Here is a 12105-nt window from a genome sequence, read left to right as displayed (position 1 = left end):
TAATTGTCCTTGGTAGAGAAACAAAAACAAAATAGTAATTGACTAGCTCCACATTCTCCATGTCATCTTTTATCATTATCCCATATTCCCCAAGTAATAGTCCTCTTACCATCAACATTCTTTTAAAAGTCCTCTTTGTTGATCTTAGTATGTAGGGTAAGATTTAGTTTATGCTGGTCTTTGGTCTTTCTAACATTGTTCTTGAGGGACCACACCACTCTTTTTTATTCATCATTAGTTACATTCCCTCACATCTATCTTCAGCGTGTCTTTTTTAAATCTAAATTTGTCATGTGCTTTTAACCATCTGGAGAATAACTAAAGCAAACCAGCATGTCCAGTTTGAGGGGGGGAGGGAGGAGAGAGAGAGAGAGAGAGAGAGAGTCCTTTTCCTGATCCCATGGAGTTTCTCTGCAGCAAGATCAAACCCAGCCTGCCTGTCGGAAGGCAACTGCTGCTCTCACTGCATAGTCTGCATGGGGGAACTCCCAATCCAAGGACACATTGATTTCTCTGGTAGAGAAACTCCACCTCAGCTACACAGCAAACCTTTGCCAGTTCTGCAGCATAGTCAATACCGGTCTCTGAAGAATGCTTCTGCTAAATATTTTATGGGTAAGGACTTAAGGCATATGAAAACAGAGACAAAGGAGAGAAGAGAAAAGTCAGATTCTGTACCCTGCTAGCAAGCCAGTTAGTGTCCAGACATCTCAAATGTCATCTGGACTTATTTGAGATAATAAGCATTGCAGCTGCACAACTCTCACAGAGAGACAAGACTGACTTGTTGATCTTTCCTCAAGAAAAAGGCATTTCTGGGGGCATTTGTGTTGGCAAGGGAAAGAACCAGAAAGCTGCTTCCAAAGAAAGAGTTCCTTTGTTTGTTTGTTTGTTTTAGGAAAGAAAAGAGTGGGAGAATTTTTTTTTTCAAAATGACTGCAGAGCTCTATGTCCTGTAAAAATGGAAATGGCCTACCCTTCTTATTACCACTTTTTGGTTTCTCAAGCGCAGGAACGTTCTAGTCCCTATTAGCTGAATGAGAGAGAAGGAGTGAGTGTCAGAACCTTGGAGAGTGGCTAATTTTATTTATGAATGAAATGTTAGGATGTTCAGGAACAGTGGGAAGACAAAGGGAGGCTCTTTCCCTTTATGGATTTGGATGTCTTCCTGACTCCTCCCAGTTCTTTGGATATCACACACTGGGGAAATGCCATGCCTGCGGACAACTAACTGGAAGGAAGGAGTCAGGCCACATCTGGAGTATTGGGTTAAGTTCTGGATGCCACATTTTAGGAGAGATGTTGTCAAGCTGGAGTGTGTCCCAGAATGATAGGCCTTTAGACCATACTATATGAGAATCACCTGAAGAAAATGGGAATGATTGGCCTGGAGGAGAGAAGAGTTGAAGAGGGGAGGGTGGACAATCAATCTTCAATGCTTGCAAGGCTGTCCTGTTGAAGAAGGGTGTGTTGGTAAGCAAAATGGGCTCCTTAGCACTTAGTTCAACAAGTGCCCTTGAAGAGTTTGGCTTTTGTTTGCTTTGAGTAATTCAGTGTATTTCATTAAGTCTTACTAAGTGCTAAGCCCCAGGCCCAAACCCCTATTAGGTTTAAAACCTATGTGGGTGTGGATTGGCAACTAAGGTGGGGCCCAAGGTGGGGCTAACTCCAGGGAGGGCCTAGTTTACGTGTCTGGGACAGCAGAGGCTTTTAGGGTTTAAGTCGCCTCTTTGTGATGATTCTAGGTCATGTAAGTGAGTCACATGTGTGACTCACCCCGACCTGAAAAAGATATAAAACCAGGGGTTGGCTGTCTCTTCTTTGGAGCTCCTCCCTACAGCAGTGGTGGTGCGTGACTCTGGGCCAGCCCTTGTTCTGAGCTCCCGGGCTGAACCTAGATGTTGGTAACTATGAATCTGTATTTGGTCTGTCTGTTGATGTTTGTACTTTGCTTGTAATTTGCTCTGAAGTTCAGTGTGCTGGCTTTTTCCCCTGAACTAAGTGAATGATATTTGTATGCTGAATTTAAGTAAGCTTGTCAACCCCTTCACCTTGCTTTCCTTAGTTAAGCAGACCAAAAGAACCTGTGCTGTTGGCAGCTTTCTGGGTGCTGGCTGTGGGTGGATCTTACACCCCCACAGAAGCTGCTAGCTGGATTGTTGAAACAAAGGGTTAGCCTTGTTTTACTTAACTCCAAAGGGAAGCTCTGGGAACAATGGGCAGAAGTTAAAGAGAAGCAGATTTCGGTTACCTATAAAACACAGATTTCAAACAAGTAGGTCTATACAAAAGTAAAGTGGGTTGTCAAAAGGTGATAATGCTTTCTCCATCAATAGGATTCTTCAAGCAGGGGTCACTTATTACAGATAATATAAAGGGGATTCCTATTATGGTACAGGTTGGACTAGATGACATCTGGGGTCATTTTCAACTCCTGTTATCCTTTGATTCTACACTTTAACTGACCATTTAAATAAGAAAATAATTCCGTATTTTAGTGACTATTTCTCCACTATCACCGATGGGATTGAGCATGGTGACAGTCCTGGGATGTGTAGGCAAAAGGGCAAGAGCATCTGTCATTTAGGAGCTGGGGAGGGCGGTACTATTTCAATTGAGATGCCCTGGCACCTCATTAAAGAGCCAGTGCCTGTCTCCCTCTGCCTAGCGCTCAAGCTCTCCTCCTACGAACACGGCTGTAGTGACATCTGTTGGAGGTTGATCCAGAAGGGTCTTGACGTGCGACAAGTTATACATGAGTGAATCTATATAGATCAGGGATTGTATGTACTGGAAGAGGACACTGAAGGAAGGGAAAAGTGACATCTAACTTGCTTGGCTGCATTGCCTGAATTTCTGTTTTGTATTTTCCCCCACCCAAATTAGCCATCTCAGCGGATCGGCAGTGACTGACATAAAGTTGGTGAGGGCATGTCACAAGATGACATGCACCATCAAATGTGAGCTGTACTTTCCGTCCACTATCAAAGAGCCTTTTCCCTTAAAATAAAAATAGAGCACAGTGTACTGTTTCCCCATTTGAAACAGAATTCTCTTTCCTCTTCTAAAGGTTCCTTCTGGTAGCTTCTCACTGCAGGCCCATGTAGTGGAAATGAAAATATCCAGGCCGAATCTGTGACTATGTCAGTATATCCTCACTTGAAGATAAAATTGGTTAAATTATTCAGTTCTACTGTAAAAATTCTCCCACATCCACAGAAACATCTCCTGTCAAAGAAGGAGCTGATTAGCTGCAAGCTTTCTCATACACCTTTACTTTTTGTTGATTCTAGTTTATATTTCAAGATTGAATATAGGAATGATGCGAACTTGTTGCCTCTATCCCTGCAAAGGTACCTTTGGCTTTTCTGTTACAAGCCAGAATTACCTTTATCAGAAAATTATTGTTTGTAGGATTGGGGTTTGTGATTGGGAACTCTATTAGCCACCACTCTCCCTCCCCAAAAATTCCTGGGTATTTTAAACCTCCCCTGATCTTAAGAGTAGCCTATAGTACCTAAAGATATGGGCAGAGGATTTGAAACTCAGTCAGTCACCCCTAACTGATTACTGTTGAGCCTAGAGGAACTAAAAAGATGTGAGTACTGGAAGGATTGAATAGACTAGATCAGTGGTTCTCAAATGATGGGCCAGTGACCCTTGTTGGTCCTTGAGTGTCCTTTCAGCCAGATCAGCAAGCTGATTTGTAATGGAAGGAATTTTTTATGGAAATATCTGTTCTGTTGTCTCTGCTGTGGGTTGCTAATTTACATCTCTGCTCCTTAATTCATTGGTACACAAAGCAATATTGAATGTATGACAAATTGATGATAGCTCTTTGCTTGAAGATGGAGGGGAGTGGTAGAAGGAAGTCCTTTATTACTCCTGGGACAAGACTAAGGGATCTTCAGGGAGTCTTAGTGATAGGAAGAAAAGGAGGCATTGTCATTGTAATGAAAAACCATTAGCAAATACACTCATTCAGCATATATTTCCCTCTACTGGCACTAAGACATTGCAGTCCCCCCTCTACCCTTCTATACCTATGGCCACATAATCACATATCCCCAATGTCTGTGTTAATCATATATCAACTTTTTAAGGGATCAAGATAGTGGAGAGAAAAGGAAGAGGTCTAGTAATGTATGGCTTGCCCAGGTTATCACATTCAGTTTGAACTATCTCTGTTCTCTTGTGCAAAACAAGCCTGGTCTTTCTATTTATTCAGATAAGATTTTTCAGAGTGGCAAATTAGATTGAAGGGAGATTGGAGAACTAGACATATTTTGCTCTCAGACCAAAGATGAACTGAGCTGACTGACCTTCTAGGCCTGGGATCTAATTTTAGAAGTCCTTTGCATCTTTGTTCTGCTTGTACAAAAATACAGACCCTGTTAATTGCAGTCAGGGCATTAGGAAGTAAACATTATTGATAAATACTAATAGAGAGACAGAGATCAAAATCAAGAGACACTATTAGAAATATGACCCTCCTGAAGTCATTTAACCTGTCTGCCTCAGTTCCCTCATATGTAAAATGGAGATAATAAACAACAACTTGCTGGCTTATTGTGAGGATAAAAATGAGATAATATTTGGAAATTGCTTGGCATACTTTAAAACACTACATAAATGCCAGCTATTATCATCATAGATCTCTCTTGATTCATTTTAAATATGATTTTAATGCAATTTAAAGGCAATTCTTCAGAAATATATCACTTATATAGATCAAGGTTCATCAAGCATCCGTCTCAAAAGGGATAACTTATGAGCACTTAGAAAGTGCCACCATAAGGCAATATGAGTTCATAAAGAGCAAGTGAAGCCAGATTTGCCTATTTCCTTTTTTTGACAGTGTTGCCAAACTGTTAGATAAGGGGACTGCCGTAGATATAGCATACCTGGATCAAACAAGGCATGTGACACAGCTTCTCATGATGTCATTGTGAAGGAGGTGAAGAGATACAGGCTAAGTGATATTATAGTAAGAGGGTTTTTTTTTTCATGACTGGACCCTCAAAGAATAATGATTAATGGATTAATGTCAACTTGAAGAGCAGTTCTGTTCAACATTTTTGTCAGTGATTTGGAAGGAAGGATAGAAGATATGAACATCAAATTTATGGGCAGAACAAAAATAGGAAGCCTAGATATGTTTTAGTGACAGATTTGGGAAACAAAACCATCTCAGTAGGATAGTATAGTGGATGCATATAAGAAGATGAAATTGAATAGTTCATTTGGGGATTAGGCAAATTAGAATTAGACAAAGGCAGAATAGATATTGCTAGATAGCAACTGAGGTGAAAAGAAATCCAGAATGCAATATCATAGCCAAAAGAGCTCACCACATAATTTAGAATCAGGAGAGACTTCTGTGGTCATCTAAATGTGCCTGTATATACTTCAAAAGGATTCTCTACTATAACATACCCAATAGATGGATATCCAACTTCTGCTTAAAGTCTTCCAATGAAGGAGAGCTCCCTACCCTACTGAGACAGCCTTTTACACTTTTTTGGATAGCTATAATGGTTAGGAAAATTTTCCTAACATAAAGCCTTAATTTGTTTCTTTGCTACTTCTACCCACTGCTACTTGGTCTGCCCTCTACTAGCAAACATAACAACTCGAATCTCTCTTGCACATGCCAGCCTTTCAAATACTTAAACTTAACAATCATCATCTGCTCCCAGTATTCTCTTTTCTAGGTTAAACCTCATTCCCTTATTCCTAGAAGTTATGCCTCTCTTAATTTAGCCCCAAAATTATATTACCTTTTTTTAGCTTCCATATCACACTGCTGACTCTGAAGGGAAGAGGAAGTGAATAAGCAAGTAGATAGCACGTACTATGTGCCAGACACTGTGCTAAGGTCTTACCAAACTTTATCTCATTTGATCCTCACTAGAACCCTGCAAGGTAGGCGCTGTAATTATCTCCATTTTACTTTTGTAGAAACTGAGGAAAACAAAAGTTAAGTGACTTGCTTGGTCACAGCTGTTAAGTGTCTGATGTCAAATTTAAACCCAGGTCTTCCTGACACCAGGCCAAGGTGCTCTATCTACTATGCCACCTCATTACCTCATTGAGCTTGTAATTCATTAAGCCCCAAGATCATTTTCAGACAAACTGAGTCTAGCCATGTCACTTTCATCTTGTAATTATTAAGTTAATTTCTGGAGTAAAATATCAGACTTTAGATTTTTCCCTCCTGAATGTCATCTTATTTATCTTAATGTAATCTCAGGCTAAATCAATAGAAATATAGGGTCAAGAATAAGGACAAGAATAGTCCCACTTCACTCTAGCCTGTTCCAACCACATAATACCTAAAAATATTATATTCAGTTCTGAATAGCACATTATAAGAACAACATAAAAAACAACATTCTATATGTAGACAAAGTATTTATTATCTCCATTATGCAGATAAGGAAATGGAGGCTTAGAAAGAAGTTTAATTAATTAGTAAGAAGTTAAATGTCAAGAGTCCAGGCAGATAGAGGCAGAAATGAAATAAGCACTCATGTCTCCTAACTCATACTGTGCCATTCTTTCCACTAAACCACAATGCATCCCTGTCCAAATTTTGCTTCACTCTCTTTCATACAACAATACACGGAGTATCACTCCTGCCCAATCCTAAGCAGACTGAGTAAACTTTTGGAGCCACTAAGTCGAAGCCTACTCATGACCTTAACCTGGCAAAAACAAGCCCTGAGCAGCAAATCGCTAATATAGAAATGGCCCTAAGTCCCTTTGGAGGTCTTTTCTTCCCCTGAATTCTGTGTCATCCCAGAATCCCAATGTACTTCTGGTTAGATTGTTCATGTTAGTGAAGAAATCCCCACTTCAAATCCAGTGGGTTTGCTTATCCATTATTCAGAAGCAAAATCCCAACTGAATCAGGAAGGAAGAAAGCTATTAAGCATCAGGCTAGAAAGCTCCTGAAATCCTTAACATAGTCTCAGATAGTCTTTCAACTGAGCTTGGGTTTTTTGTTTTTGTTTTGTTTTGTTTTTTCCCAGGGAGGAGTACATTATCCTTACTTTAGTCACCACAATGCCTGCTTCAAGTGAAACCATCTAGCATTTCCCTTCAGTCCTTCACATACTCAGATGCCCCATCCCCTCTTGGAATAGATTATTTTTAAATCTGCACTGGGTCAAGTGAAATAATTAAACACAAGCTGGCTCCACTAATTAACTTATTCACAGACCATTGTCTGTTATTAGCATTTATTTATCAGGTTAACACTTTGCTTTCTAGTTCTGCACTTGCTGGTATGTGATCTGAGATATCGCTTTTAAAGTCTTTCTATTCAGACCTCAGAGAAACCTTATTTTAAAAATGAACTTTGAGTGCATGGAAAAGGTACTTTCATCTTATTCTTTCTATTTATGGCTATTTGGTGACACAGTAACTTGCAGCAATGAGAATTGCTGCCATTGGAAATTAAAGGTCATTAAAGTGACAAGTTTATCTGTGTTCATGTTGTCTCTCCTGGTAAAATGTAAGTTCTTTGAACTTACAGCAATTTGCCTATAGTAGATATTTCAAAAAGCTTTGTTGATTTCAGAAATTTATTAACTTGCCACATCATCCCCCACCTGCAGGGACATATGGAGGAAATTTATCATTACAGTGCAAATGGGAGAAAGAAAGGGAATCCTTGGTCATTTCTTTATTGGTTCATTGGAACAGGCCCACCACTGCCTTCTTCAACTTTGGCGGGGGGGGGGGGGGGGGGGGGGGGGGGGGGGGGGGGGGGCGGCGTGGAACAGAAGAATAGCATTGATTTCAAACAGGTTCAGCCCTGTTTGAAGGTTATTGACATTGTGAAGCTTCTTTTGTGCTTCTGACCACTCCATTCTGTGCCCAAATCCCTTCCTGTGCTACTTTCCCTTCATGCTCTCTTTGTAGATCCCTCTATCCCTCTACCTGAGGCAAGTAAAGGTTCTAATTAACTGACTCTCACTAAGATGAAAGTGATGGGATTCTAGAATTTTGACCTGGAAGAGATCTTGAAGCTTGTCTAATCCAACACCTTCATTTCACAGATGAGAAAACTGGGACCAAGGAGATTAATGACTTGCCCAAGGTCACATAGCTAATAAATAGCAACAGAGCTGTGATTCCAACTCAGGTATTCTAATTCTAAACTGATATTCTTTCTACCAAACTCCAAGGAAGTCAAGACAAATCAACAAGCTTTTATTAAGTACCTAATATGTGCTAGGCACTATGCCAAGTACTGGAAATAGAAAGAAAAAGCATAAAAACAGTTTCTACTCTCAAGAGGCTCACAATTTAATGGGAAGCCACAATATGGAAACAACCATGTGCAAACAAAATATATCCAGAATAAATTAAAGATAACCTCAGAGGGAAGGCATTAACATTAAGGAGGAGCAGGAAAAGCTTCTTGCAGAAGGTGGGATTTTAGCTGAGACTTGAAATAAGCCAGAGAAGCCAGAAGGGGGAGGTGAGAAAGTGTGACAGACTGCCAGTGAAAATGCATGGAGTCTAGGATATGGGTTGTCTTGTGCAAGACACAGCAAGGAAGCCAACGTCACTGGATTATAGAGTACGTGAAAGGGAATGAGTTGTAAGAAGACTGGAAAGTTATTGGAGGGGGGTGGGTTTTAAAAGCTAACCAAAAAGATTCCACATTTGATCCTGGGGGTAATAGGAAACCACTGGAGTTAACTGAATAGAGGAAAGAAGGTGAGATATTCAAATCTATATTTTAGGAAGGTCACTTTGATAGCTAAGGAGAGAATGGAACTGGAGTAGGGAGAGACTTGTGGCAGGAAGACCAACCAAGAGGCTATTGCAAGATTCCAGCCATAGGGTGGTGAGGATACACACCAGGGTGATAACCAGTGTCAAAAGAGAGAATGGGCCATATACGAGAGATTTTGAGAAAGTAAAATTGATGGAACTTGGCAGCAGATTGAATATTGGAGGGGAAGTAGGTGATGTACACCTATTTTGGAAGTCTGGACGACTAGAAGGATAGTCATGCCCTTGATAGTCTTAGTGAAGTCAGGAAGAGAAGAAGGATTAAGGAGAAAAATAATGAGTTCAATTTTGGACAAATAACTGATAACACTTTATAAAAGAACCTTCTGTAGGTTACTAAACCAATAGTCCTTATTTAATCTTTCTGTAGTCTCCAAACAGTTATTTGATTTACCACTTTGTGAGCTGCAAAAATTCTAAAAAAAAAAAGTCACATGCAAATGATCTGCAACTTTAATCATTTTTCTGCCCTCCAATAGGACCTCTCAGCTCAAATTCTGGTCCTTCTGTGTCTGCATTCACATTTTAAAGAAAAAACTATTTCTTCACACATGGATTTTAACATTTTTTCATACATAGAAGTTTTTTTTCTCCCCCTTTCAGCAGCCAAACTGTTCACATATGAAAGGGGCAGTGCTTTACATCCTTCACAAGCAAATGTAATCTCTTTTCTTTGCTCAACAACTTGGTTTTTTGCCCCCAAAGTTCATTTTCTTCCCCTTGGAGCAACCATTTGTTCATATAAAAAGGGGGTAGTAACATATAATAATTGGAGCTCTAACACGGAATTCCAGGCAGCAACTAGGAGACAGAGAGACAAAGGTCTCCCTAGCACCCCCCTGAAATTATGCTCCAAAGAAAGGGGTCTGTTCTGCCAAGTACATTAAAATATTTTAATGAAAACCAATATGTGTCATATGTGGTAGAATTTATATACTTTCCAAAAAGGGCGTCAAGTAGTATGATCATGGAGATGTTCAGGCTAACCAAATGGCTTATAAGTATGGTTGTGGTTTTTTTTTTAGTAAGTTTACATTTTGAAAAGGATAAATGGTGTTTTCCCAGCCAAAAGAAAATTAGGAAAATCTGTGTATTCCCCAATAGTTAAATAATAGTTAAAACTATTAAACACCCAAACAACTACAGTTGTTACTTATCCATTGGTGATTTCTCTCATGCAAGCTCATTAGACACAAAGATGACAGCTGACATTGGTCAAATCAACTGAGTTCATACTGTGGTTGATGGTAATAGTTTGGATGACTATCTGGCAGAGAGTTCACAGAATCACAGATCTAGAGCTGGTAAAGACTATGGAGCTGTCTCATCCAAACCCTTTATTTTATAAATGAAGAAACTGAGACCCAGGAACCAGATATCCACCACCATGCTTTCACCTCTCAGGAGCTTAAAGAATAGGAAGGGACTGAGCTAGAAATTCGCTGCTGTGTTTTTCACAGTGAAGTCGAAGAAATGAAGGATGTAGCTGCCAAAACCAGTTTGACAAGCTTTTTACCCTAAAAGATAGAATATATCCAAGTGTAAAGAAAGTCTGACTTGGAACTTTAAAGAAATCAAACTTTTAAATAAATGCAAAGCTTCTGGTAAAGGAGAAACCTTTAGTTGTTGTAAAAATTGCTTTTTTTCTTATGTCATCTTAATTGGTTTTTAATCAGTCTAGCTCTTCCTTCCTTAGGAAGGAAAGTAAGTCCCATTTGGCAGTTTGCAGCTTGGTCAGATAGGAACCACAGGACATTCAATCTTCCAATCAACCCACAAACATTTAACCAGCTCCTAATATGTTTGAGACCCTATGTTAGAACACAGAATCATAGAATTTTAGTCTGGGATACACTAAGGTGCCATATTAGTGGTGGGGCCCAGATCAAAGCCCAGCACAATGTTCATGGCATTATACTCCAGATTACTTCTTCTGATAAGAGTAAGCCTTCCCCTTCCTAGTAACAGATGTCAATCAGAGCTTAATGTTCACTTTATAGCATTTGCACCTGGTGTTGGAATGGCTTAAATTGACTCGGGGTAGTATATTAATGGAAGGTGTCTTTTGCTGAATAATTATGAGATAAATTTTTTAAAATTATAGAAAATACACCTGTCATCCCTAAGTTCATAACTTTCTTCTTTTTCATGTTTTGCCTCCTTTGTTAAATAATATAATTAAAAACTAAATTTGACCACCCAGAGCATTTACCTTCTGGGCATTGGAGACTCTTTAAATTTTACCTATGCTTGGGAACTCACAAAGAGATGCTGAATTGGATTGGATTGGGCATAGATATGACACACATACATCCACACATTTATCTATATATATATATACAATATATACATATATTGTATATATATATACATATATATATACATATATAACAACAATAATAATACCTAGCAACTATGTATAACATTTTAAAGTTTACAAAGCTGTTGTTGTTTGTCTTTCATCTTGAAGAGGACCAATAACATCAGGAGGGTGAAGTCTTAACTTGCGCATAAATTGGATTTCAGTGGGGCAAGGCTGTACAAAGTCATCAGCCTTACTCTCTCCTCCAGAGTCATCTGAGTCCAATGGCAAGACATAGGTCAAGACAACTGGAGGTGACCCCAGATTCAATGGGAGATCTTAGCCCTTTTAAGCTAAGGTCTTTCCCAGGTCTCAGTTTATCTGAGGCAACACCCATTCAGTGATCTAAGTCTAGGTAAGAAATTAAGCAAAAGATGGCCTAGTTTGCCCTTTCAAAGGAAAACAAATTCAAACTGGGAGGGGAACACCCTCAGGGTTTCTGGTCAGAACAGAAACAATTGCTATTTACACTCACTCTGGGCCCTCAAAACCCACACAAGACCAAGTGAGGCTTGGGCTGGGACGTATTATTGGCCAATCCATGAGAGCCAGAGTGATTTGGGTTTAAGGCATGGTGAAGTAGTTCCATTTGAATCCCAGTGGGCTTTATCAGAGCCTGGTTTTCCAGAGCTCAATTTCAAGAAATCATGAATGAAACTGCCCCAGTTTTTTAAAATGATAGAATAGATAAGTAGGGAAAAGAGAAAAAAATCTAGCCCCCAAACTCCAAGATATCTTGTGAGGTTTCAGCAATCAAAATTTATATTCCTTTGGGCAGAGCACCCACATGTAGGGGCATGATTCCCCACATGGACAGAGGGATAGAAGGAAGGAAGGGAGGAAGGGAGGAAGGAAGGGAGGGAGGAAGGGAGGGAGGAAGAGAGATTGACCAACCAGAACTGGTCAGGTGGGTCCCCAGTGGGGCAGCTGCT

The 12105-nt window shown here is 39.7% G+C and overlaps 1 protein-coding gene across 1 annotated transcript in view; it reads left to right on the top strand.

The window, feature by feature from the left end:
• The window catches only part of CDH4 (cadherin 4), a 255626-nt gene that overhangs the window by 82470 nt on the left and 161051 nt on the right, over window positions 1–12105 (top strand). The window lies entirely within an intron of this gene.

Source organism: Trichosurus vulpecula, chromosome 3 (assembly GCF_011100635.1).
Source record: "Trichosurus vulpecula isolate mTriVul1 chromosome 3, mTriVul1.pri, whole genome shotgun sequence".
Taxonomy (NCBI): domain Eukaryota; kingdom Metazoa; phylum Chordata; class Mammalia; order Diprotodontia; family Phalangeridae; genus Trichosurus; species Trichosurus vulpecula.
Note: the sequence above shows the minus strand (reverse complement) of the source record. Positions and strands in the feature narration are given on the sequence as shown.